The sequence below is a fragment of the Diadema antillarum genome, unplaced genomic scaffold, assembly GCF_040938485.1.
Source record: "Diadema antillarum isolate AM-2024a unplaced genomic scaffold, OU_Dant_1.0 seq00000544_RagTag, whole genome shotgun sequence".
NCBI classification, from domain to species: Eukaryota; Metazoa; Echinodermata; class Echinoidea; order Diadematoida; family Diadematidae; genus Diadema; species Diadema antillarum.
In genome coordinates, this window is record NW_027271490.1 from 108,099 (window position 1) to 134,802 (window position 26,704).

The 26,704-nt window shown below is 37.9% G+C and overlaps 1 protein-coding gene across 2 annotated transcripts in view; it reads left to right on the forward strand.

The window, feature by feature from the left end:
- Window positions 1-564: 564 nt before the first annotated feature.
- Window positions 565-26,704, forward strand: part of LOC139734709 (uncharacterized) — a 32,307-nt gene continuing 6,167 nt past the window's right edge. The window contains exon 1 of one of the 2 annotated variants that reach the window (XM_071645502.1): window positions 565-834. The gene's annotated coding sequence lies outside the window, so the exon portion shown is untranslated. Of the gene's footprint in view, window positions 835-19,140; window positions 19,267-26,704 lie in introns of those variants that run through there. The other variant, XM_071645503.1, reaches the window with a different exon arrangement.

The following is a 26,704-nucleotide window of genomic DNA, read 5'->3' on the forward strand; positions in this document are numbered from 1 at the left end:
TGTCAGGGAACTCAGAAAAGGATCAGTTTCAAATGATTTCAAAACTAGTCTAGTCATGTCAGTCAAGCTCAGTGCTTACTTTTTCGGTTCTTTTTTTTTTTATAGCTTGCATACAAATTGTAAACATAAGGATTGATTCCTCGCGTGCATTAAAAAATGTTACTCTACGCCATATTTACATTTATCATGAAATCTGACATCGTGCCCATGTTGTTTACATCCCTAGAATCCAAATTCTTCTCATACTGTTTGGTCAATACAATGATACAGTATGCCACACTCTGGTTAACTGAAAATAAAGTAAATGATCTATATGTACAGTGTAGAGGTATATTTGTTTTTTCTCCCGAGGACCATGCATCATATCAAGCTGTTGATGGTTAACCCTTCTTGCCACATTGTTATTAGTTGTTGGAATTCATATTTGTATCATACAGTGTACGTCAGTTACTGCCCCAATATACAGTACATGATTATTGTTTGTTTGGAGAGCGTTTGGCGAGGAACCACCTCCCCTGTATACCACTAGACCGAATATGATAAAATGGATAGAAAACTGATTTTACTGCATTTACTACCAGTGGTGAATACTACATTGCAGTAATCAACTTTGCGAGATCATTGCACATTATGTGTGCTTGAATAACACAAGCTACATGTATTACATACACATTTTTAACCATGACTCTACACTGTACTGTATCTTATTACAAACACTTGTTGGTCATTTTGTTTGTTTCACTTGCAGTATCACTGACTCTGGTATTGGTGGAAGTGCCGTCTGAGGTTCCAACCGTCAAAGTTCCTGTTGATGTTTGAATATATCAATCAAAGGTAAGCAATACTTGATGTGTGATCTGTTGTTGAAAAGTGCTGTACATTTATTGGATGCATACATACATTGTACTACCCTGAGAATTGCTGAAAATTATACGATGTAAAATTTGCGGACAGGACTGGTATGTTTAGAAGTCTGACTGAATAATCAGTCTGAGATGTCGGCACATTTTGTCAGTGGGAATGGTACCAAGTGAAAATGCTATTACTCTGATATCAATTGCCATAGTATTTCATCAATGAGGACATTCACTATGCACTGTAATTCTTTATATATGAATGTACCGAATCTACAAGTCAATTGTAGATAACATGAGAAGTTCATGCAGTTTAAAATGGATTGTTACTGGTCCCATCTTGTTTTAAATTCTGAACCTTATGTTGCTCTGGAGTAATATTGACATTGTGCCATTTTTTATTCATATTATATATTTTTTCAAGTTTAGGCTGTATTTACAGCATACAAGTACTGAATACACCACACTGTTTAATTCACATTACCGACCCTTCGAATTGGAAATGATTTGTCAATGATGCCAGCTATTCTTATTTGGAAAACTTGGCACAATCTTGCTTTTGCTTTGTTTTTAAAAAGCAAATAGTACAGATTGTTAGATAGCACAGTCTGGAGATTTCCTGTTGAATCTGTGTGCATTTCCTTGTATATGTGTTATAGTGTAGGATGTGTTTACAGCATGAAAGTGCTGAATACACTTCCACACTGTTTAATTTCCATTTAACCCTTTGAATTGGAAATGATTTGTCGACGATGCCAGCTATTATTTTGAAAACTTAGCACAATCTTGCTTTTGCTTTGTTTATTTAATAAGCAAATAATACAGATTATTAGGTAGCACCTGAGGATTTCCTGTTGAATCTGTGTGCATTTCCTTGATCACTACAAAGTTGGTTGGTCATCTTGCAAGGAGAGAAGGACCCATGGGAAACTTTGATCGAAGACGGAAATACAAGCTCGCAGAGATACATGTATCTCAAAACAAAAGATCCTGCAGTGTGCATTACATTATTACACAGTCCTACGTCTGTTTTTGCAAGGGTTTTATCTTCAGTCGTACACAGAGACTGGAGATCTGTCATACCGAGAGAACTTTCACACTAGCCAAGAACTTATTTGTAGACATGTTTAAACATATGTTTCAAGCGCATTTTGTGTCTTTGCATCTTGTGGAGCTCTGGATGCAAGCATGAATCACATTACTTCAGTATATCCAAACCAGAAATTTCTCAAATCATGTGTGTTGGCCAGTCATGGTACTGAAGAACATGTCTTCCAGTCAGCTTTTGTGTGATATCTTGGAATATGCACGTATGCAATCTGAAAAGTTCTCGATCTCCGAAACACAGTTGTGGAGATGGAGCCTATTTGAGATCATACTCACCTTTGCCATGGTGTACTGTAAAACAAGAAATGTTTGTGTGCTTTGTAATTTTGCAAATTTCTCGAGAGCCATGATTCATGAAATAAAAATGCACTTGAAAGTTCTTGTCTACACTATATGCATTGAATGCGAGTTGCAATTGGTGGAAAATTTCATGCCGCGAAAAAGGCTGTCGGCTCTAGTTCACAAAAATGTTATGCCACGAAAATATCTTTCTTTACAGTATCATCGCTTGGGTGACAAGACAACCAATCTCAATAATCATGAATTTCCAGGAGAGTACTAAACTTCATTTTAAATGCATTTTCGCAGAATAAAATCAATATTTGCATCAGATGATGTAGGTACATTGTTTTGAAGTATGTTATAAAAATTTTAATGTTTCAAAGCTCAATTTACATCTTTTTATAAATACAAAAAATTTAGTTAGCAGGTGTTTGAACATACAACTTGTATGCCAATTGAGATACAAGGTCTTGTCACTCCAGTGGCCATATATACCCTTGTGAGTGAAGTGCATCTAGTGTTTATGTATTTGATTGACAAGCCATCGTGTCTGTGGCACGGCTGTTGCGTGGAATGTCATTCGTAGTTAGCGATCTGCGAGAAGATTCATTCTAAGCTGTGTGTTAGAACTTTGTGACTTTAAGCGCATGTAGAAATTTCTTTCAAAATTAATTAATCATATATTTGCCTTCATGAGTTTTTTTTTTAAATTTGTGTATTAAAAAAAAAAAAAGGTTTGAAAGCCCTCAGTACCGGCATAGAACTGTTATATTCCGAGGCAGTATATTGTGAGTGGGGTAATTGAGAAGATCATGCTTCCCATTTTGCATGCGAGCAAGCATTCTGAATTATTCAAGCATTAGCGCCATAGTATACTATTTTTGTTGGAACAGTGCACTGTCATAGCAACTAGAATATTTTTGTTGTCAACAGGAACTGCCAATTAGGCAGAGTCCTGTGCATGAATCGAGCAGGCAAGAAAAAAATAAGAACACCCCCCTCCCAAGAAAAAAACAAAAAAACAATAAGTGGCAAAGACAATGATTCAAGGTTTAGAAGTGCCAACATGGATGTATGTATGTGGGACTATACAGTACATGTATTTTTTTTGTATTGTCATTGTCATCTTCTAATGTTTATGTCAGCAACACTTGTCAAATATTTCAACACTTCTTTGCCCAAGCCTTGCATGTCCATGTGTGATATTATCGGCTAGTATAGTAGGGTCACGATATTTTATGTTTCTGCTCCATTATGTTTTTCTGATCAATTTAAAAAGGGAAAAAAAATCTTACATAGGGTTTGGAGCAATGTCAAATACTATGCTGTTTCTGTAGGGTAGCCAAGCGCTGTCAAAGTTGCTTATCTCATGTGTTATGGATGTTTAAACTCTGTAGCCCCACCTTATGCACTACAGGCTCCATGATCCAATGCTAAACGACTGCCCATTTATTGTCACATGAGGGCAGCATTTGAAACAAACAATAACATTCAGTCTAAATGATTATGTATTGCTTCTCGAGCTAATATCGAGGTAGTACTATTGGTACTATGCAGTTATAGATGTCTGGTCTTAACTTTGCTTTTTCATGACTTGTAATATAGGATTTTGTGTCAGGATTTGTGAAGGAATTGTCTTCATACCCCATCCCACTCCACCCTCCACCCCCTTTGCCCAGATTCATGACAGTGAAGAACCAATAAACGACATTTCCAACAGTCCAATCACTGGTGATTTATGTGGCCAAGGGCATGACGTGTAGACATGTTCATCACATTGAAGGCATGCATGATGGCATCAGACATGATAGAAAGCAAACAGAGATGGTGAGCTTGCCGAAGTATGTAAACATGTCACGCTCATCAATCTAGCTGATTGTGTGACAGGCAGTTGTTGTAACGTTTGGAAAGATAAAGGCATAATTTACCATTTGCAGATGAAACAAAAACCCAGCATTAGTGCTTTAAAATAGTTCTAAAATGTGAGTTAATGATACACTTGTAGGAACAACCACTGTAAAAATTTGAATCTGTATAATCAATGTCAGGTGTTGTTAAATACACAAAATATGAACAATAGTTATAATAAAAATGTTTCCAGACTAAACCGTCTACAGTTACGGTTTATTGAGAAAAACACTGATATCTCCTTATATTTTAGGCTTTATCGCGAAAATTCTATATGGTAGGATGTTTTTTGATACAACAGACCTACACATATGCATCAAATGTGATATCTTGAACATTTTTGAAATCACTGCTCCCAAAGGTAAACTGGACCTTTAAGGAGGGTTTCGAGACAAAATCTCTAGTTGGTTGACTTTAAAGGCATACAGTCGTGGCTAGTGGTTTGTGCGGCACGGAGACGAACGCAACACGCTGCCTCCCCCATTCTGTATCAAATGTAGTGACCCTGAATGAGAATAGCGCTGGCTCAACGGGTCAGCGAACAACACTCTAGACTACAAGAGTTCTGTGCTACAAATCTCCTGACCCAAAATGGCTGTCCGAGCGAGCCACAAGAGCTTTCGAATAGACGCACATTCTCAGTGCGCATGCGCATGAAGAGAGGCCAAAAGAACCACGCGTCTTCTGGCCTCTCTCCTCCAATCACCGTAGCTCGCGGTCACAATGTTTGTGTATGATGCGTACGCACACACGCACATACACACACGCAGCTATTGTCCCACACATTTATGGATATAGAGTAGCACCGAGTCTGGCATTGCGCGACTGCATGCACAAACTTCGGTCGTTCGGAGTTTACGTACCATTAGGAATGACAGTTGTCTGCCTTTAATCTTTTGTCTCCATAATGTGTACTGTGTTTGTGTACTGAACATCTTGGGTCAGTCACATGAACTACTATTAATGCCATTCCTGATAAGGGCACATTGTCATGGAACAAACAAAACAGAACAAAACAAAGCAAAACTGTGCCCTGGATGTTGTATTAGCAGTGCTGGGAATTCCTGGGCATTGTTTGGCTAGTCTGTCCAGTTGAGTAACAAACAGGAAATGGTGCCAGCTCTGGAGGCGTGGTCCATCTTTAGCCCACCTGGGTCTAGATCTGGACCTAATCTGGTCTGTTCCTGGTCTAGTCCTTGGGCCCAAGGATTGTTTTTGTCATTTGTTTTCTTTTGCATGTCCCTGCTTCGGTGCAGCCTTTGTGCGTGGGCAATGATGCGGTATCATGTTTGAGGGGAGGGTTGCCCGGGCGGGCAGGCGTAACCAAGTACAGGGTTTGCCCTGCCCCCCTCTTGCCTCCACTTCAATGTGAATGAACTCTTGTCAACTCTTGACCTTAATCGGTTGCTATTAGCGCACTTGGTAAACAAACAAATGTCACTACAACGTATACTCTATTAAAGACAGTTGATGAGCAGATTTACTTTCTGTTTTGAGGTGAAGATACATACATGTAGATAGACAGGCAGATAGAAGCTACAAAGGCACTTTCAGACAGTCAGGAACATAGAGGGATGTACAAACTGTATGACTGTATATTTTGATAGACAGGAATGCTATGCTTGTGCATATCCACATTGTGTAGCTTAACTTGCTTGTTAAATAGTCCTGAAAGACAGGTAGTGAGGTTGTAATTTACTCTGTGTGTGTGTGTGTGTGTGTTTTTTTTTTTTTTTTTCTTAAAGCTAGTATGTTAGGAGTAATTGTAATGTGTAAGTTTTTGGGAGCAGATAGAGAGAGAAAGGTAGCTAGATTCATAGATACTGTAAGTAAATAAACCATAACATGGATATTTTGATAAATGTTAAAGTTTAACGCTTGAATGAAAATGATGAGTTCAGTAAATGAATTGAAATGTTATTGATGTTCCTATGTGATAATATTAACAGTGTCACAGTGTACCGTAAATTTCCGTGTATAAGACGCACCCGTGTATAAGACGCACCCCTACTTTCGGACCTAAAATTGCAAAAAAACCCAAAAGACAACCAGACACACACACACACACACACAAATTTCCATGCAAATATTGCATGTGTCATACATGCTTTTTCAGCCCCAAATTTTCCTAGAATGCAGCATGTATTTGCTCTATTTTTTTGTTTCCTTTTAAACTTTCTTAAAATATCATGGTATTGTTCGGACATCGGCGAAAAATGGAAGATGCAAAATGCGAGACTTTTACTGGTACTGTATACGGACAGTGTGTATGCCCATGCATTTCTTTTTTTTGTGACAAACTGTTACAAGCTACTGAAATCCTTGTATCTGATTGGCTGAGAGCAAATTTGTCTGACAAATTTGCTGGACAAGATGCTTCATAAAATGCACCCTAATTCTACTCTTTTGTATGAAGTCTGTGTACATTATAATTTGCAGATTCCACCATTGGGGTAAATAAATATAAAGTATTAAAGTAAGTAAAGGGTGGGGACTGGACAAAGAATGGATAGCAAACATATCCCTCACCACTGCACTTAGCATGATTAAAGTGGCTCTTTTTGATGATGAACCTCAAATAGTATATTGCCCATGTCAATGAAACAAAGTTACCGTCATGCAACTTTTTTCTTGTGTGTGCATGCATGTGTGTGTGTTTTCCACTTCTTAGGGAATTGCACTATCTAGCCTTATTGTATTCGCTGTATTAAGATGTTGGAGATAGTGGAACCAATATTCTTCTTCCTTTTCCCCCCGATCCAGTATATTTCCATCAAAGTCATTGTTGTTTTGCTGTCCCTCAAGTTTTTTTTTTTTTTTTTTTTCGCTCTTAATTGCCCTGTTTTTTTTTTGAGGGGCGTGTGACTGGACCTGCAACAGAGGAATTTGTCTTGGCAAATCCTGTCTCATTTCCCGATAACAATGGCCAGCGCAGGAGATCAGAATTATGGTAACCCCTCCGAAGTTTGTTCACCTCCTCCTACCCTCGTCGTCAAAGCTACTGAAGCAGTTTATCGTGGGAAGGGAAGAAAAAAAAATTGTAAGTGGCGTTAAGGGTAGAAGACAGTAGAATTGATGTCACTGATATGATTCTCGAAAGCTGAATGAGTGAAGTCGTCGATTATTCATTCAGTTGAATGTACCATTTGTAACATACACGAGAATTAGGACATCCTTTCACAAACTGTGTTCTGCACAAATTACAACCTCAAGGGCTTAATAGTTAGTTGCTTGTCATGTGTGTGCTTGTGTGTGTGTGTGCTTTAAGCTCCCATGCCTATAGATACTGTGTGACCAAGTTTATATCTTGAGGGCAGGTGACATGTCATTCAACAGCAACAACAAAAAATTATATACCGTAGGTCTGCATTATGTTACTTTATTGCTTGCATCGTGGAAATTCATGACCTGAAATCATTCACAAATAAGGCTCTGAGAAAAAAAAAATAGTAGTGTAGACAATAAAATAATAAAAGTATTGGAAATATATCAAAAATATATTGGTTGTAATGGCCATTTAAAACACTTTTTATCTTCTTGGTTAATATTCTTAGCATTTCCTTCAAGACCAAAGCATAAAATCTTAATAAATTGTTAAATTGTTGTATCAGTATTGCTTCTGTTTCAACAAAAACAAAAGCAAAACGAAACAAGCAAAAGCAAATTAACCAGTTTGTGTCAATTATGGCAGTGTCCACATATTCTAAATCAGCAACATGATGATGCATGTTATTTTTCGACTTTTTCTTTGTAGTGTTTTTTAAAACATTTTTTTTGGGGTTTATTTTAAGGGGGTTGTGAGAATGAAAGGCAAAGTTAAGGGATCCTGTAGAAAGCTTCGTAACATCCTAACCTTGTACAGAAATGACTCACAGGCAGTCTGAAGTGTTCAGGCAATGCCGTTCTTAACTCGGCATCCCGTCTGTATAGGCACCAAGTGGAATGCGTAGTCATCATACTGCACGAGTGTATTAAAGTGCATGCAAATGTGTAGCCTCCTGTATGAAGGCAGGGTATGATCTATGGTAGTTATACATGGTTAGAATGGATTGCAGAGCCACATACCCGAACATGGCATGAAAAAAAAAACACAAAACAAAACAGATGATGGGTTTTGATGAGGAAAGTTGTACATCTGATGGTGTCTGAGCCACACTGGAGAAAGGGGGGGGGGTGTGCGTTCGCATGCTTACTAAAATGCAGTGGTCACTCCATAAAAGTGATAATCAAGCCATTCCTCGCTCGAGTGAGATCTGTTTTACCTTGAGTCAGTGGCACCTGCAATAACATGTAAAGTTAACTGATTAACATCACAGATTGCCAGTGAATATTATACATTCATAATAACAGCATAAACACGAATATGCTGGGGTTATAAAAGAATTGTGATTTGATAATGATGAAATTTCCATATCTGATAGATATTTTAAAAACACAGAGTTAAGCCTGTGCAGACATAAGAGAGAATAAGAGGTAGGATATTCCTATACTATAATACTCGAAGTTGTTGTTGTTGTCGCGGCCTAATGTATTTCCTGTTTTATTTCGGCGTTGCTGGTTTGTCTATCTCCTCCCGAGCCGTGGGCTCCGGGCAGCTGCGACCGGTGCCGTCGGCCGCAGGAGAGTATCCTACATCGAATGGTGCGGGTTTCGTCCCCTCTCCGCCTCCGTGTCGACGTCGAGGACGAAAAAGAAAAATTAATTAGCAATATGCATAATGCATTTTTGTGCGTGACGAAAGAGCCGAGCGTTTCAATATTCACGGTACCTGCGCTGGCCTCCTGCTTTCTCGATCTTCCATCTTTTAGCTTGCAGAGACACTGGGAGATACTAAAGATGATGGTGCAGCGAAATCTCTGACATCTTCCGGCGGACGCGCACGCACACACACAATGTACCTCGCAGAACTCTATACACACTCTACACTGTGTGTATATAGTTCTGTGATGTACCTTTGCCTCCGCCTGTTACGTGTACTGAATGTATTGACGATGGTTACACGAATCTGTGTGTGCGTGATGATATGGACTACAAGGGCATTTACGTACAGTTCGCCATTATTGGCGTCCCCAAATGAAAACAACGAACGTTGTTATGTAATTGTATTTTGCACAACTGCAGAATACTATATGCAGCTCAGGTACGTCATTTAGTTTGCTCGCCGTTTGCTCTCAAGTCCGATGTCATTGTACGCAGACTGTTTAGGACGCGGCTAAATATATTTGCCGATCGTACCCTTCCATATCAGATTACACTCGCAGCTGTGTCCATTCGTTTACTGCAGAGCTGCTGTAATCATACATATTCATAAGATGAACGGACGTAGAGGAAAACCTCGCTTTGCCGACCGCCTATTTTTAAAATTGCAAGTGGAAATAGAATGTGTGGTTCTATGGTCTATCAAACCAAGTTTTGGTGACAAAAAAAAGAGGGAGCAAATGAAGACGAATGCAGTGATGTATATATTCTTCTTTCTTCCATAACATGGGAAAAATATTAAAGAAAAAAATACGAGGTCGTGAGACCCTACTCCCACGGGTGCCTATTAAACCTGATGACTATGATCTCCCCTCCCCAAATAATAACAACAACAACAATAATAATAATAATAATAATAATAATAATAATAATAATAATAATAATAATAATAATAATGATAATGATAATGATAATAATAATATAATAGTAACTATAATAGGAGCAATAATTGTAGGCCTAATATTGATTATGATAATGTACAGTCTGAAGCAGATGTAGTTCTATATGATATATCAAGCCAAGTTTTGGTGATTAAAAACAAAAAGGAGGGAGCAAAATTATGAAGACGAAAATATCTTATTTTTCTCTCATAACGTGGGGAAAAGAAACATGAAAAAAAAAAACACAAAACAAACCGAGGCCTTGAGACCAGCCGTGGATTCCCGCGGGTGCCCGCGTGGATGGAAGAGCAGGGGGTAATCAAAGTCATAGTGTTAATATCTTCCCGTTTCGACGGGAACAACCTGTGGGCAGAACTTTCGGGGAATCTCATTTGCGTTTTTGGTAATTTTTCCCTGAATGTTTTTGTTTTTTGCCCTGCGGAGGTGGAAATGTGTGTGTGCGTGGGGGGGGGGGGGATGGGTGAGGGGCAACAAGACAACTGTTGGACTTCAACGGGTGCAAATAACTCCTCGAAACTCAAGTTCTATAATAAAAGCAAGTAGTGGCGGGAATGATCCCTACCAATGGACCGGATCGCCGGGCATATACTACAAAAATGCATTATAAAATTTCTGGGAAGGGTGGTCATTTAGAAGACAGCACAATTAACGAAAGAATGAGAAGACTTTTCTTTTTATTTCTTCAATAAAAATGTGCAAAATCGTATTATGAGAAAAAAAAAATAAACCCCTCAGACCCGTGGATTTCCACGGGTGCTGCTAGTTATCAAATTAATGCTGTTAGACTTCATACAAAGACTGATGCATGACATGAATAATGTTTTGATATTCATGGCATAAGAATAGTATCTGGTGTTTGAAGCTCTTTACAAAAATCTATATCTTTGTAGACAAGTTAGTTGTGATGTGTATCTGCATGCAACATTTCTCGCCATTATCTGTGTTTGCAGAAACATGCTGGCAATCATATTTAACATTGATTTCATTAAATGTGAGTGATATCAGTAGTATCATGATGATGGTGATGATTATTTTCAAATTATTATTATTATTATTATTATTATCATTATTATCATTATTATTATTATTATTATTATTGTTGTTGTTGTTGTTGTTGCTATCACCATCATCATCACTATGGTAAGTATGGTAAATTGCCACATATTCAACATCACTATGACCATTACTAGTGTTATGTTGCCGAGTTGTGCTAACCATCACTGTTGTAAATAGTTTATTTGAAAAAAAAAGTTTTATATTTTCTGTATTCATGATAGATACATCAACCCATCATTTTATCCATTCAGTGCATGGCTTCTACAGGTCTCTATGAGCTTTGGCGTTATAGACAGCAGAGTCTATTTATACGAGCTATGAAATGTCCTCTAAAAATGGTCAGTTGTTTTTGTGAGAACACGGTATTATTGAAGGAAATCAGAAGGTAAAATTGTAGCAATGAACTCTGAGATGAACTGCTGTGTTCCCTGCTGCACTGCACAATGCAGATAAACAAAATTGTCATTATGACAGTCCCCTCTGAAAGTATCTATTTAATGGTAAGAATGGACTTCCAGCAGTAAAACAACAACAGCACTACACAAACGGTTTGAATACAAAAACAATGTTGAGGAAACAAAATAAACCTTGTGCTGTGTAGGTACCTGGTATGTACCCGGGATCACATTTCCCCCCTCATGTAGAATTAACTTGTACGAATGTACAAAATTGTAGTTGCCTACCAGGTATGACAAATATAATGTATAGCTACCGTTACACTTGATCTGAGTATCGTGATTAATTTGCACGGGTCTAATGCGGGCCACCGATTCAAAAGTGGAAAAAAAAATTGTTTTCCATCTCTAGTGTCACCATTCAGAGGATAAAATGTTTGTGGTTGAGGAAACTGTTTCAGAAACTGGTCATACAATATCACAATGATCACCAAATGCAGTGTAAACACGGATGAAAAGTTTGTGTTCCCCAAATTGTTTTCACCGTTCAGATGGTAGAACAGCTGTGGCTGAGAAACCTATTTCAGAAACTGTTTGTATGTGTAGTCTGATATCACATTGATCACCCAAATGCAGTGTATCAAAAGTGAATGTGGTGCATGGTAATAATGGTATCTGAAATATGGTCCATTGTCATGTTTCAATCTTATACCCCTTTCAGTAACTCATGCATTTTTGGCCAGCTCCTGGCCCGAGCTAGTAATTTGGCCCGGGCCAAGCAGTGAAAATTGCATTTAGTACTATAGCAGAGCCGCACTATTTTTACGATGACCCATTCACGAACTCGGCCACGTAAGGGGTAACTGGTACCATGGTATTAATAAACTGAACGTTCACGGCTAGGTAATTGTGACCTTTGACCGTGCAAGGAATTTTGGTCCGAGCCTGGCGCTGCTATCATTCATAAACTCTTTGATCGGCCCCAGGCCCGAGCCTTGCCCGCGCCTGGTGCTAGCTTCAGCAGTGCCAAAATAGTCCGCTCCTGGCACAGGCCACTTTGGCCTGACGCATTCATAAGCTCAAAATCTTATGACGTAGCTCGGGCCTGGGTATTACTTTGATGATCATGAAATCTTATCATATCCCAGTTTTTCATGATTGCCATGTCACTGTAAATATCCCGATGCCATAATCTATCATAGAATACCGGTACTCACTGGCAATTGTTCGTAGGCATTGGGTTTTTTTCTTTGATACTCAAAGTTAAAAACAAAACAGAACAACACTTCAGAACATCTACACAACTCAACACAATTTACAGTTCAGTCATTAGGTAACCTTGTGTAAAGAACACAAGAGCTGTAAACAAGCGTATTATGTTGCAGGTCCATTGACCCTTGGTGTACCAAGGCACTTAATAAACTTAAAGGGATGGTATAGTATTGGTAGAGATGAGGATTGAGCTTTTAACTTTTTGTGAGATACCAAGAAACCACTTACGAAACAGTACAGAGCATACCATTCTTTAAGGGGAATCCAAAGTTTATTTGATAAAAATTGGTTTTGGAATGGCTGTGACATTCAAAAACAAAATAAAACAAAGTGATTGAAATAAAGGGTGGGTCCTATCTTTTATTATGCTTGCTTTGTTTTTGATATCTCAGCCATTTTTAAATCAATTTTTATCAAATAAATGTTGAATTCCTTGTGAAATCACATTCGCTTTCATATTTCATAAGAGGTTTCTCATTATCTCACCAAAAACTGGTAGAAACCTGAAATTAGGTCTCAACCAAAACTATATGATCCCTTTAACTTGCCAAGCTTTTTGATCAATATTCAATAGATTGATCCAATCTTAACCCATTGAGGACGAGTCCCGAGTATACTCGGGCAGGGGTCTATGGGAAATGCGTGTTGTAGCAAAATCAGTCCTTCCTCAACGGGTTAAACGGAGTTGTAGATTTGTAGCAAGCCTGCCCAGATGTAGCAATGTGCCTCAGTTCAGTAGGAAGGCCTTGAGGACACAACAGAGATTAGGGGGATTATGTATCATATTCATAGACAATTAGTTTTCAGACATCTGTGCCAATTGGTGAAGAAAGTCCTCCAGCATGCAAGCAAAACGATGTGAAGAAAGCAAAGTATTGAGGGTACTGTAAGAGGGCAAATTTTCATGGTGTGGAAATTTGTGTGCGTTTTGCGCAACCAGAAGCTAGCGTGAAAGTTCAAAGTATGCAAATATTTTTTTTTTACATGTCATAAACATATGTTCCAGTAGTTAATGTTCTGGGCCCCGTTTTATCAAAAGATGTAATCGATTTTAAATTTCCTTAACACACACATGCTGCCATAGACTTATGATTGAAGTCAGCTATATAATCAATTATAACTCTTCATTGAACAGGGCCCAGCTGATTCTGTGGAATTAAAAACATGCGAAATTCATCTTAGCCAGCTGAGTGCGAAAAACTATCCACTTTTACATAACTATGTGTTAAAGGTGTTTGATCACTGCTGAATTCCATGTGGCAAAGAAGAGAGAGAGAGAGAGAGAGAGAGAGAGAGAGAGAGAGAGAGAGAGGGAGTGATAGGGGAGATGAGGAAAAATTATAACAAATGATAACAGTTCTCTTCGATACATAACACTGCTGTAGAGTCTCTGTTCAATAGAAACACAAACAAACAAACAAACATGGAAAAAACAAAGTCAAGGAAAATACAATCTTAAAGCTACTCCTCACATAGTAATTCTCTGTTCCATCAGTTTTGAAAGAGCTAGGGACCAGTAATCTAAAACGATTGATAAAATTTGCCTCTTTCAAAAGAGAAGAAAAAGAGTTCTGACAGGAATTGAGTGTTTGAAAAAAAAAAGGAGAAGCTGAAGATGATGAGCAATTCTCACAACCAGTAATATCTAACTGATATTTTATTATCTATCTAGTTATCTGTTATTCAATTTATTTATATACCTATCTATCTGTATCTATCTATTTTTCTATCTATCTATCTATCTATCTATCTATCTATCTGTCTGTCTGTCTGTCTGTCTGTCTGTCTGTCTGTCTATCTGTCTGTCTATCTATCTATCTATCTATCTATCTGTCTATCTATCTATCTATCTATCTATCTATCTATATATTCATCTATCTGTCTATCTATCTATCTATCTATCTGTCTATCTATCTGTCTATCTATCAATCTATCTGTCTATCTATCTATCTATTTATCTAACTATCTATCTATCTATCTGTCTATTGAGATAGACAGATATAGAGATGTAGATAAAGATATAACTTTACAAATATATCTATCTCCACCTATTTATATACAAAAGATTATTACATAGGCTGAAAACAGGAATGTAATCACCATTGTATGATCCACTTATGAGAAAAAGGAGAGAGAGAGAGAGAGAGCATGAGAGATATATATAAAAGAACAAAATGACATCAGATTCTTACACGACTGCAATGACTGACAAAGATGTGAAGTTCACTCTGTGGGTGGTGAACGGGAACGGCAGGTCGGAAATTTCCTGAGAACCAAACCACGGAAGCTACAGATGTTAATCTGTGGAAAAAGTGAGATGGTGGTCTGTTTTGCATGTTTGTATCCGGGTATGTTTCGGATGTTGTGATGATTACACATCATAATGCCTGACCAGTGGTTGTGGTCAGGGGTTAGGTGAGGCCAGTTTACATTGTCTATATGTGGATACCAACACAGACTAGAGGCTGTTGGGTTGGGGGGGGGGGGGAGGGGGGGGGGAGGGCAAAGGTCATATTTAAAGAGGCATTCTGAGTATTGTTGTTTTGCTAGTGTGATAGACTGAATATCATTAAAGCTTGCCATTGATTGGGCAACACCGCATCCTTGAAGTTCTGGAGATTCCTGTGTCCTTGGCACCCCCAGCTCTCAAACTTCGTAGAACCCTCACACAAATGAAACAAAATCAAAATAGAAAAACAAGCAAAACAATGAAGATGCCAATAATGGCTAGAGTCATTCAATATTTAAACACCATTCTAACAAAAACAGCTTTACCACAATACCAACTCCTCTACTCTTGTAACAGAGTGGTTTAGCCCCCCCCCCCCCCCATAGGGTATGATATGAAATATGCATTGTAGATGAAGTACAGCTGTAAACAATATTGCTCCTTTGTTTACAAAACAAGGAAGATTTTTAAGGCAATCAACTATCTGTCACCTGACTTGGACTGTGGTTTCGAGGTTACGTTTAGGGCACCGTAATTTCTTGGATGTCTCACAAACTTTCAAAATACTCAAACATTTTGATAGCATTGCCATTTTGTTTACAGTACTGAGCAGTTGAAGAAAGAAACTGTCCACATTATACATTGTACATTAAGGTACGCAAGATAGTAATGGACTTTTTAAAGTTCCAATTATTAAAAGTTGTTCACACAGCTGCTGTGGTAAAGGTCACTCTACAAAATGAATGACACAACGGTGTTGCTGCATCACAGCAGTGGTTTCACATTTTTTTTTTGCTTGTGCTGAAATATTGCTTTGATTTTTTAAATTCAGTGTCATTCATGCAGCAGCCTTCCCATCAACATCAGGTGAATCTGACTCATTAGTATACAGCTGTAGTCTCATGTAACCAGTTGTTCTGTATGAAATGTGTGGGACATTACACACGTGTATACAACAATGTCCATTTTCATGGGATTGGTTGGTGAGACACCTATTCACATGACTGGCGAATGCAAGACCTGTATGTCTAAATATGGAATATGAAATGAGAGAAAATACATTGGAAATATACCCGTAATAGGAAATGGGTCTGAATGCTTGCCAAAAAATGATATTTAGTAAACTGGAAACTGGTAGCCACAGACATGCTAGATTTCAGGCTCTGTTGCTGTCGGAGTGCTAATGACACTCTGTGCGATGAACCTGTCCATGGGAATGTGGAAAAGGAGGGTGCCCATCCAGGAAAATCCCAGTATTGTGACTGCAGCATGATTTCACCTTACACCAGTAATGGTGAATGCTTGCCTAAATGTCTAAGTGCTTGTGGAAAAATAATATTAACTGAAAACTGGCAGCCACAGACATATAGATTTCAGGCTTTGTTGCTATCCAAGTGCTAATGACATTCTGTGCGATGAACTTGCCCTTGGAAATGTGGAAAAGGGGAGAGAATCTCAATAATGTGATTGCGGCATGATTTAACCATGTGCAGCTACTGTGCACAGTAGCTCCATGATTTAACCTTGCAACAGGCAGGCATCAAAGCCAAGCGTGGTCACAGCTCGTGAAGCCGAGCCTCAGTAGTCGTCAGAGTTCACCGCGAGGACAGTGGCTGATAGGTCAATCTGCGTCTTCTGAACTCTGAGAAGCTCAAGAATGAATCCACAGCCCGGCCCGCCAGCTTCACTCCGTGTTTGTTTTTGTATGCATGCAGTGATTAGAAAAGAAATCAAGCAATGAACGCTTCAAGGTCTCACCTGCTCTTTGTCTGTACCTCAGTTTCAAGTGAAATGTGAAGTTGCATATCAGATAGCAATTCTGAATGGGCTGGGGGGGGGGGGGGGAGGTGGGGAACAAAAAACAAAACAAAACAAAACAAAAAACCCAACATTTTGATAGAATTGTGAGTGTGAAAGAATAATTTATGAAGTGATTTTTGTAAGCCAGGCAGCATTGAAAGTTTTTTGTTCCTCCTACTTATAAATATACTCAAGGCATTCATGGTTCATTTCAGTTTAACCCGTTGAGGACAGACTGATTTTGCTAGAACACGCATTTCCCATAGGCACCTGCATGAGTATACTTGGGACTCATCCTCAATGGGTTAATATTTACTGTGCAAAAGAAGGATAATACTGTATACTAGCATCATACAGTGTATGTTTGTGAGTGATATTTGTAAGCCAACAAGCACTGAAAATCATATTTTTCCTCCTACCTAGTTGATAAACCAAAGTATTGATTATTCATATTCAATGTTTACTCTGTTTTATTAAAGCAAATAAAGATGATAATCATGCAGCGTGTGTCTGTGAGTAATGATTTTGGTATAGTGCCAGAATTTTCTGTTAAAAAACAAACAAACAAACAAACAAGTCTCTTGCCATTACAGTGCATCACCGTGGATTCCCAGCACATTGTGTCACAGAATACTGCAAAGGGGGGGGGGGGGGGGGGGGGTGGCTAATTTTGGGCAAATGTACAAATTGTAGAAGCCAGTGTCATAGCTGCCAACTTTAAAACATTGGCATGCTTTGGAAAATACACTGGTCATCCTGCATGGTGTAATCGATTTTCACTCTTCTTCATATTATATTATGATTCAAAATATAATGAGAATGGAGTGAGACATTATAGACGGCATGATGATGTAGTGATGTCACTGTGGGACAAGTTCATCTAATGTGACACCTTTGGAGCCAACTCAAAGTAGCTGTCTTTGCCATGTGACCTTGATATACTGTATACGCCATATATTTCGCGAGTCTAAATTTTCGAGAATCGGGAATTCCCGACGATTTAGCGAGTGGTTGAATTCGCGATCATGGAGTCCTGTACTGCACGGAGAAATGTACACGCGTACGTATCATTCACATTGGGATCAGAGTCATTATTTTCGCGTGTCTTTAATTTCGCGAATAGCACCTGACTCGCGAAATTCGCAAAAATAAAAACCTCGCGAAATATTTGGCGTATACAGTATCATGAATGCATAAAGGTGATTGGGGAACTTCCAATTTATGCTCAGCATTTTTTTTTTTTTTGGGGGGGGGGAATGGGAAAAGCTTCGGAATTTGAATATTTTCCACTTTCAGATTTTTCTCAGAATAATTTCCATTAAGCATATTTGCATACATTTGCAATTTAGCTGGATTTATTTCTTTAGACTCAAAAATGTTTCAACTACAAAATCAGAATACTGATGAGATTTTGAAACATATTGTACTTATAAAGTTCACTCAGTATTAAAATGTGAAATGAAATCAAAACTTGGCTAGAAAGTACTAGTAAGTTATAATTATTATATATATATATATATATATATATATATATATATATATATATATATATACATATATATATATGCTTACTTCTTTAGAGGCATTTCATTTCATGACTAATATCAAAACATTTAATTGTGACCATCGGAACCATGCATTTACAATGTCACGTTCATGTGATCACTTAACGATGTCCGCTTAAATGCAAAATTGATTCTGCACATTCACGTTGCCGCATCTGGCAAAGTAATAAAATCATGTGTACTTGAACTGTCGACCGAGTTCAACTTCTTGAGCGACCATCCCAACAATTTCAGTGTGCACTGGCTTGTTTGTGGAGAAAAGTCCTTGCTTGTTGCGAATAGAAGTGTGTGTGTGTGTGTGTGTTATATATGGGGTGTGTGTAATTGTGTGCCAAAATCATAGTCCGCTATGAAGGGAGTGTATTTGTTAGTCATTCGTGTACCCCCCTTCGTCTATGTGCGCCCGCTCATGTGTGTTTTCTATGTGTAATGTGTGTGTGTGTCTTGTCTTTGTGTGTATTGCAGGCATATAACCCTTTTCTCCTGCTCTGTGCTTAATACCCACGCACTAAAAGGGTTCAGTTCCCCACAACTTCCCCCATTGACTTGGCACTGTCAGCCAGCTTCGCACAGTGTGGGATTGGACGTACAGTATACATATGCCTGATATGTGTGAGGGATTGTGCTGTTTTCCTGTGGTCTGCTAGCAGGCAGTTCCCACGTTACACGTTCGGGGGAAAAACATATTGCGCCTCTAGATCTTCTCGGTTTTGCCCTGTTGCTTCGTGGCCTGTACTGCAGACAGCACTGTGTGTGTGGCTCACTCACTGAGTAATATCAGGGAGGTACAAGCGTGGACTGACATAGGCAGTGACACAATTTCATCAAACCCTCTCCTGACAGCCTATGTTTGTGTGTGCCCACAAGGATTGCGTATGTTTGCCGTGTAATCCTATGAACTAGTGGATGAGTTTCATGGTAAGATTCTTGTATTATTATGAAAATTGCCTCGTACAAATTTTAGAGTGAATGATCCGGTACTCTGATGGATACAATGTAGAAAATATTGTTTACTGTTAAATGGTCGCGAAGACAGACGATAACAGATATTTCTCCTCAAGATCTGTGATTTAACCTTATCTTAAATACTCGTACTTTACAAGGGGACTGTATTTAGTGATGCTATGTGGGAATTGGTATAACGTTAAATGCCTTTGATATTGCACGGCAGCATTGTGTTAATCGCGATAGTGCTCAGTATTTATACAGGCTGTTGAAAAGTCTGAATACTGGTACTGGTTTCAGATTATAGAACTTAAATATCATATTTTCATATATCTCTTGAGAAAGTTTTACATATTTGTAGTTCTTCATCAAGAGTGTATGTCTGGTCAAAAATACGGCCATGAAGATTTATGCACATTACAAATACAATTTATATTGAAGCTGCAGTTAGTAAACTATTTGCATGTAGAATTCAGGTATTCTGTCAAATTATGATTTTTCTCCCTTTGGTGTGTTGATTTTATTGTAAAGAAATTCTTCTCTGAAAATGTTTGTCTTAATTGATATTGAAGACTATTTGTTTGTCATAACTGTGGAATACTGTTGTACGAATTTGACTATGTGTACTATGGATGAATTTAGAAGTTTAGGGTCATGTGTTGACAAAGCCATCTAGTTTTTGTTTACAATTTTGGTTGTTTACCCAGCTTTTCATTGATGAACATAGAAATGATTTGCCAAAAACAGACTTATTTCCACCCCCCCCCCCCCCGACAAATACACTTTGCACCTTCTCACTATCTTGTGTGGTGTATCTATGCCATTTGTTTCATGGGGGTTTTATTTTTTCTAAATTTTACAAGTAGTTACTAGATGAAATAGTAAAACACACTAAAACATTACTTTTGATCCCGACATGAAAGCGACAGGCACATGATACATTTCTTTGTCCATTGCTGAACTTCACTATTGCAAATTTAACCACTTGTGAAATTGTGGTGAAGTCCCAATTTGCGAAAACTTTGACCAGTTGTCTAATTTTGTGTAATGACATTTAATGGTGTCCTGTACAAATAAATCTTGCCTTTCTATGGTAATCAGACTGAATACGTCATCACTATTTAAGTGAACTTGTGGACTATTGCAGTTTCATGGTAGGCCTATTGCTGCTCACAACATCGTCACCCATCTGTGTAATGTTTACACTGAAAGGCTCCCGTGAATTATGGCAGCTTCAGTATCGTTCAATGGGACGCGAGGCTGGCATTTATATGGTGTTTTGTAAAATCTATGAAGAATAGGGATGGGATGTATGCATGTACAGTGTAGTTGTAGACAGCACTGTCCATATGGCTATTTATTTCTTGCTAGCACTTCGTGTGATGGTCTCCCATACATATTGGTAATCCCTTGTACACACACTGTAGTGTGCAATAATTTTGTTCTATTGATCACCTTTAAATAATGCAGTGTACAATAGTTATAACGTGTCATTTACAAACATGCTGTATACGACGTACAAGAATTAACGCGATGTATTCAAACAAAATACGTCCTTTCTGTGTTGAGTGGATTATCTTTGCAGAGTCCTATTGTTTTCCTATTATGCTCAGGGAGAAATGAAGGGATTTTGTCCAAATTTTTAACTCCATCAGTCTGTGTAAATGCTTGTTCCCACTGTCATGTGCTATGCACGCCACGATTGTTAGTTGATGGTGGAATTTTCATTTATGTCTAGATCACAGACTGCACCGTGCTGTTAAAATCGTAGTTGGAATCGTGGAGTAATCGTGGCGTTTCTAATCAGATCTTGAGGTCAGTCGTGGCAATCTCGTTGATCGGAGACAAAATTTTTCTACGATCAATGCGATTGCCATGACTGACCTCGAGATCAGATAAAATCTTTAATATGATCATCACAATTTCTCCACCATTTAGACCATAATTTCAGTCATGGCACAAATTGTGATTCATTATTTATAAACAAAACCTTCACGATCAGCTCTACTAATAGCCCAATCTCGGCGGATCATCGGATCACACGACAGTTTGAACAAGCCGTATTAAATGATTAACGTGAAAGCGGCCTTGAGAGAGATTAAAAAAAAGAAGGAACGTAATTTCAATCTGCAAATCACAACTTGGGAGCGAAAATCAGAGGACAATATTAAGATGCGTATCATAAAAGTCCTAAACTTATTGTTTAGATGTCTCATCATCTGGTCTGCATTCCTTGAAGTGGACGTGAGCTTCATATTGAAAAGGCTACATTTTATGTACGGTCTGAAAACTACTTTCACCTTCATACAGCTGTACAATGTACATTTTTCCAGAGAGTGAAAGCGCTCTGCAAATATGTGTATTGTGTGATTGACTGTGTAGTGGAATCTGTCTGATGCCTCTTCTTTTTCTTTATTTTTTGTTTAGCCTTCACAGTGACATTCATGTTGTCATGTAATATCCAAGCAGCATTAGGGTCTAGTTTTCATGAATACACAGCAAAGTTGGTTGGTACAATTGTACTTCATAGATAATCTACAAAAGTAAGCAGTCATTGACATTTCGATGTTATACAACTTTATATAATGTGTACACAGTGCCATACAGCTAGTTAATCAGGGGCATATAATCAGGGACTTGGAAAATCTGGACTATAATAGTATAATCTAAACTCCATGTTTGCGGACATACTTTTCAATGAAGATTTACAGCTATGTATACGCATGATTATATTAAGAAGTTGATGACCACAAACTTAAAAATGATAGCGGTAGCTTCTAAAGGCAAAATGTGCACCTACATACATTGTGGTGTCATGTACACATTGCATACAAGGCCTACTCATACATTGTGGGATTAATATATTTCCTGTGTTGCTATGTTGTATTTGGGCAAATATTAATAGACAGTTTGCAAAATTTGCAGACATACACGTACAAATCCTCTGCTAAATACAAATTTGTATGTGGCATATTCACTATGGCCTTAGTTTGATGTCTTGTTTGTTTGATACCAATCATGTATTTATGATTATGATGATCCAATTTATAGTACATAGTAATACATTTTTTGCTCAGATACATGTATAATGATTTTTAATTATGATAATGATACTTATACAATGTACAGTGCTAATGATAGCAGCAATATATCAGTAATGATAAGTACATTGTACATTGTGCATACAATATATAAATAACAGTGTTATTGTGAAATATAGTAGGCGTATACATGTATAGTAAGTACAAGTGTAGTATTACAATTTACAGATGTAATTATGATATTTAATGATATCTAGTAAATGATATCATGTTTAACAACAATATTTGGCGCCACTGGGGGAATAACAATGTGCATGAGAAACGAAAACTTACTGGGTCACACTACACTTGCCTGTTGCGGACTCAGCTCTTTCCCACTTTGTCAAGGTTACATACATTGTACGTGTAGTTTGCATAGGATGTGAATCATGTGGCACGGTGCCCTTGAAAGATTGAGCATGAAGGCTGCATCTGAGCTGCATTCTGTGGACTGCCACGATGTATGTATTGTAGCATACTGTATACAGCCCTGTGTCTGTGATGAATGCGTGCATTTCTTTTCTATTCAGGAGCTTTCAGGATATAAACGTCAACCGGGTGGCTCTGGCTATTTAAAGCTCATATTTTCTACTCTTGGCTAGAATTACAAATAACAGGGAAGAAAATAAAAAAGGGTAGGGCCTACTGTATGTGAATTTTGTCTGCATTTTCATATCTAAGCTTGGCAGATTTGGGTGTGGGTATCAGACTACATGTATTATCTACAAATGTATAGGAAAACTAGTCTGTTCTAAAAAAAATATAACAAAGCCTCATATTATCAGCACAGTAATGGTGGGATTGTACTGGGCACCGTTTCATGGAAGTTGTCAGCTGTGACATGTTGTCGTTCTCTGACAATTACTATTGGACAGTCAGTGACCAGAGCTTCTCAGCCAATCAAAACCAAGATTTTACTGAAATTTTCAGAGAATGACAACTTGTCAGGGCTGACAACTTTCATGAAAATGTTGTAATATTTCCTAGCTAGTGTGAGTTTACCTTTTCACAATTTAGTTTCCCCCTCCCATTGTAACAAAGGCCTCGGGACTGGTGCTTTTCTTTCATTATTGAAATTTTGTTACAAATAGCTGAACTTTTAAGTATGAAAATAATTTTTTTTTTATGATGATTTTTGAGACCTGAATTTTTACTTCGTTGTAACGAGAATTTTGTTATATTACCAAAGTCGTTATCACAGGAGTGCACTGTATTTTGTAGTGGTAGCCTAATTCCTCACGAGTGATGTGTCAGGTTTTCTGCTAACATTTTTGTTTGTGAAATGCCATTGTTGTATTTTAATAACCAAGTTGACAGTAGCAATAATGAGAGTTCCTATACCCAGATGGCTTTGCTCAGGTGTATAGGATGTATCGACGCCTAAAAAACATGGAGATCACTGCACTGTGATACTGTCAAAGCTGTTATTTTCGTGAGGGTTTAATTTTAATGAATTTCATGATTCACCGTTGGTCTGTGAATTTAACAACACACGAAAATATTGTGAACGATTTAATAGGTAGGCCTATTAGTGCACTAATGATAGTCACGGTGTCATATCGTGAAAACAGCATCTTATGAAAATGTCTGTGACCTCCTCCTTTGTGAAAATTTCTGCACACGAAATAACAGCTTTTAGAGTATGGGAAAAGTACAGTCAAAGTACACATAGATATGCTGGCAACTTGTGTGTTTTAATAGGCTTTAGAGAATGCAAGGCTTGGTATACAAACTAGTTTCTGTTCGATCAGTTGCAGTGGTAATTTTCAAATTGCAGCCTGATAAAAACATCAATGGTTTCCTGCGCCCTTGAAAATGTTTTGTGTTTTGTGTGAGAATGTAAAGGCTGCTGTGTTAAATTGGCATGCGCTCTTTGAATATTTAACATTTTAGATTTTTTTCCCCCAAATTAAAAAAAAAAATGATTCATATCATACAAATGGAAGCTATGGCTGGGCTGTTAATTCATTGTGTACAGTGTAGTGTGAAATGTGTCATCTGTGACCCCCCCTCCATTGTTCCAGATCTAGTGATGATTGTTGTAATAAAGCATGATTCTATATCATTAGTCTTTTTGACACACACACACACACAAATAAAAACCAAAACAAAACCAAAACAAATTGCCATTGCAACTAATATTTTACTTTTTAATCATGAAAGTGAAAGTACATTGTAGATATGACAAGTTCACATAGTGGGCTATGTCTTTTCTTTTTTTTTAATCACCTGTAGAGTACCCTGTGACAGACGATGTTCTATCCTCTGATGTGTATAAACTATACTAGTGGTAACAATGGTAATGATACGGATTATGAATGCTAATGAAAATAGTAGTTATTGATAGTATACAGTGGAATGACTTACTGATAGTGATATAAAAATGCGATGATAATAATAGTGCATTCTTCTTGGATTTTCTGCCATATGAAAAGAAAAGTTCATTGCTCTTTTGGAAGCCTTGTGTAATGGTATCGGCACAACATACTTGTAGAAAAATCTTTATTTGATCAATATTTCATGTGCTGCCATCAATTCCGCTCTTCACACAAGAATGGATTTGTGTGTGTGTGTGTGTACATGTGTGTGTGTATGTGTGTGTGTGTGCTTGTAAAATGAATGCGCTCGTTAGTTTGAATTCAACACTTTTTTTTTCATTTGATAGAGCTCAGCCATATGGTATGAAAGAGGGGGGTCGTTGTGCTATGTACCTTTTTACTGACAATATTGTGGGCATTTGGGTAGTGTGTGTTATCAATAGAATTTTTCTCTGACACAATGACAACTAGAACTGTACATGTTTGATTATTAAATTGGGGCACAAAGTGTTTTTTTGTTGTTCTGGTTTAACTTTCTGGTTTTCCTTTTCACGGGGGGGGGGGGGGGGGGGGGGGGGCAGGGCTGTCTACGTGTACATTTTTGCTTGCTCGAATGTGTGTTATAAAATGCGTGAAGATCATCCTGAACCAGAATTGGGCTTTTTATTTTTTTTCTAATCCTTTTTTTAAAGGAATTTCTTCATAGCTTGGCTTCAGAGTACAATGTACATGTATACATTACCCTGCCCCCATCACATATTATATTTCGAATCCCACCCCAAAAAGACATATTTATAATTTGAACATGTTCGACCTAATTTCTAAATTCCTTTCATATGATTTTGCATGCAAGCATCAATACCTCTTCCCCCCATATTGACTTACAGTAGCTGGTGCCTGTGCACAATGTATACCCCAGTTTTTGATAGTGGAGTAGAACACCTGTTGAAGAAAATTGATTTAATAGTTACAGGTAGGCGCTTTAGAAAACTCCAACCATCCAACCGATTCAAAGACGCAAAAAAAGAAAAAAAGAAAAAAAAGGAGCAAAATATACAGGTATCTTGAATGTCCATGTACAGTAGGGAATTCAAAGAGGACTGGAGCGGACCACGTTGCAGTACGCGTGGTAAACTGTTTTGTACGTTTAATTGCCTGCTGGCAGGGCATCGGTTTACATAGTGATCGGTGTAATTTATTTCATTGGCACGCAAAGCCAGCCTGGTTGCAGAATTAGGCTCTAATTGAGACGTTGCAGGTCATGGGATGAACGAGAATACTTGCCCGGGTAAAATTTGTTGGAGGGCGCAGCATCATTATTAGAACTTAGAAGCTATATGTAGTGGCACTCATTGCGCATTCTTGCAGACCGGCCCAAATTTGTCCATCATTGACATGACTGAGGTACAAGTGCTATGCTGTAGTGTGTGGCTGCATTCACTGGAGATCACATGGAAATACTGTATGTTCCAGTGGTGAATTAGCACTAAAAATTTATGGAATTTCCTGAATTCCTTTTGAGGAATGTCCAGAGCAATACATTCCAGTCATCTTAACATGAAATATCATTTATTTAATTCAGAAATACTGTAAATTGAAAGGAAATTATGACTGTAAATGGAATGTTGTGACGCTATGTCTTCTTCATGGACTTTTGCTTTAAGCAACCAAATGCATTCTATTGGTGCCACCTGCAGTTTTGTTATATTTTTATTGTAATGATCCATTTCTGTACCCTTTGAAGGGATAAAAGTTCCTGGTAACTACAATGTATGTATGTATGTGTACTTGTGAGCTATCATAGTGCTTTGCTATATGATGCTTATTTCACCAAATTTAAAAACTCGGTAATCCACCTACTGTAACTGTACATTACCAAGGAGACTTGATGAAACTGACCTATCTATGCTGTATCACAGACAGCAATGCCATTGATATTCCTTATAAATGTATTTTTAAAAAAAAAGTTTGATTACCAAAATTCGGCTGTGGACCTGTTTGTATTATGAGCAC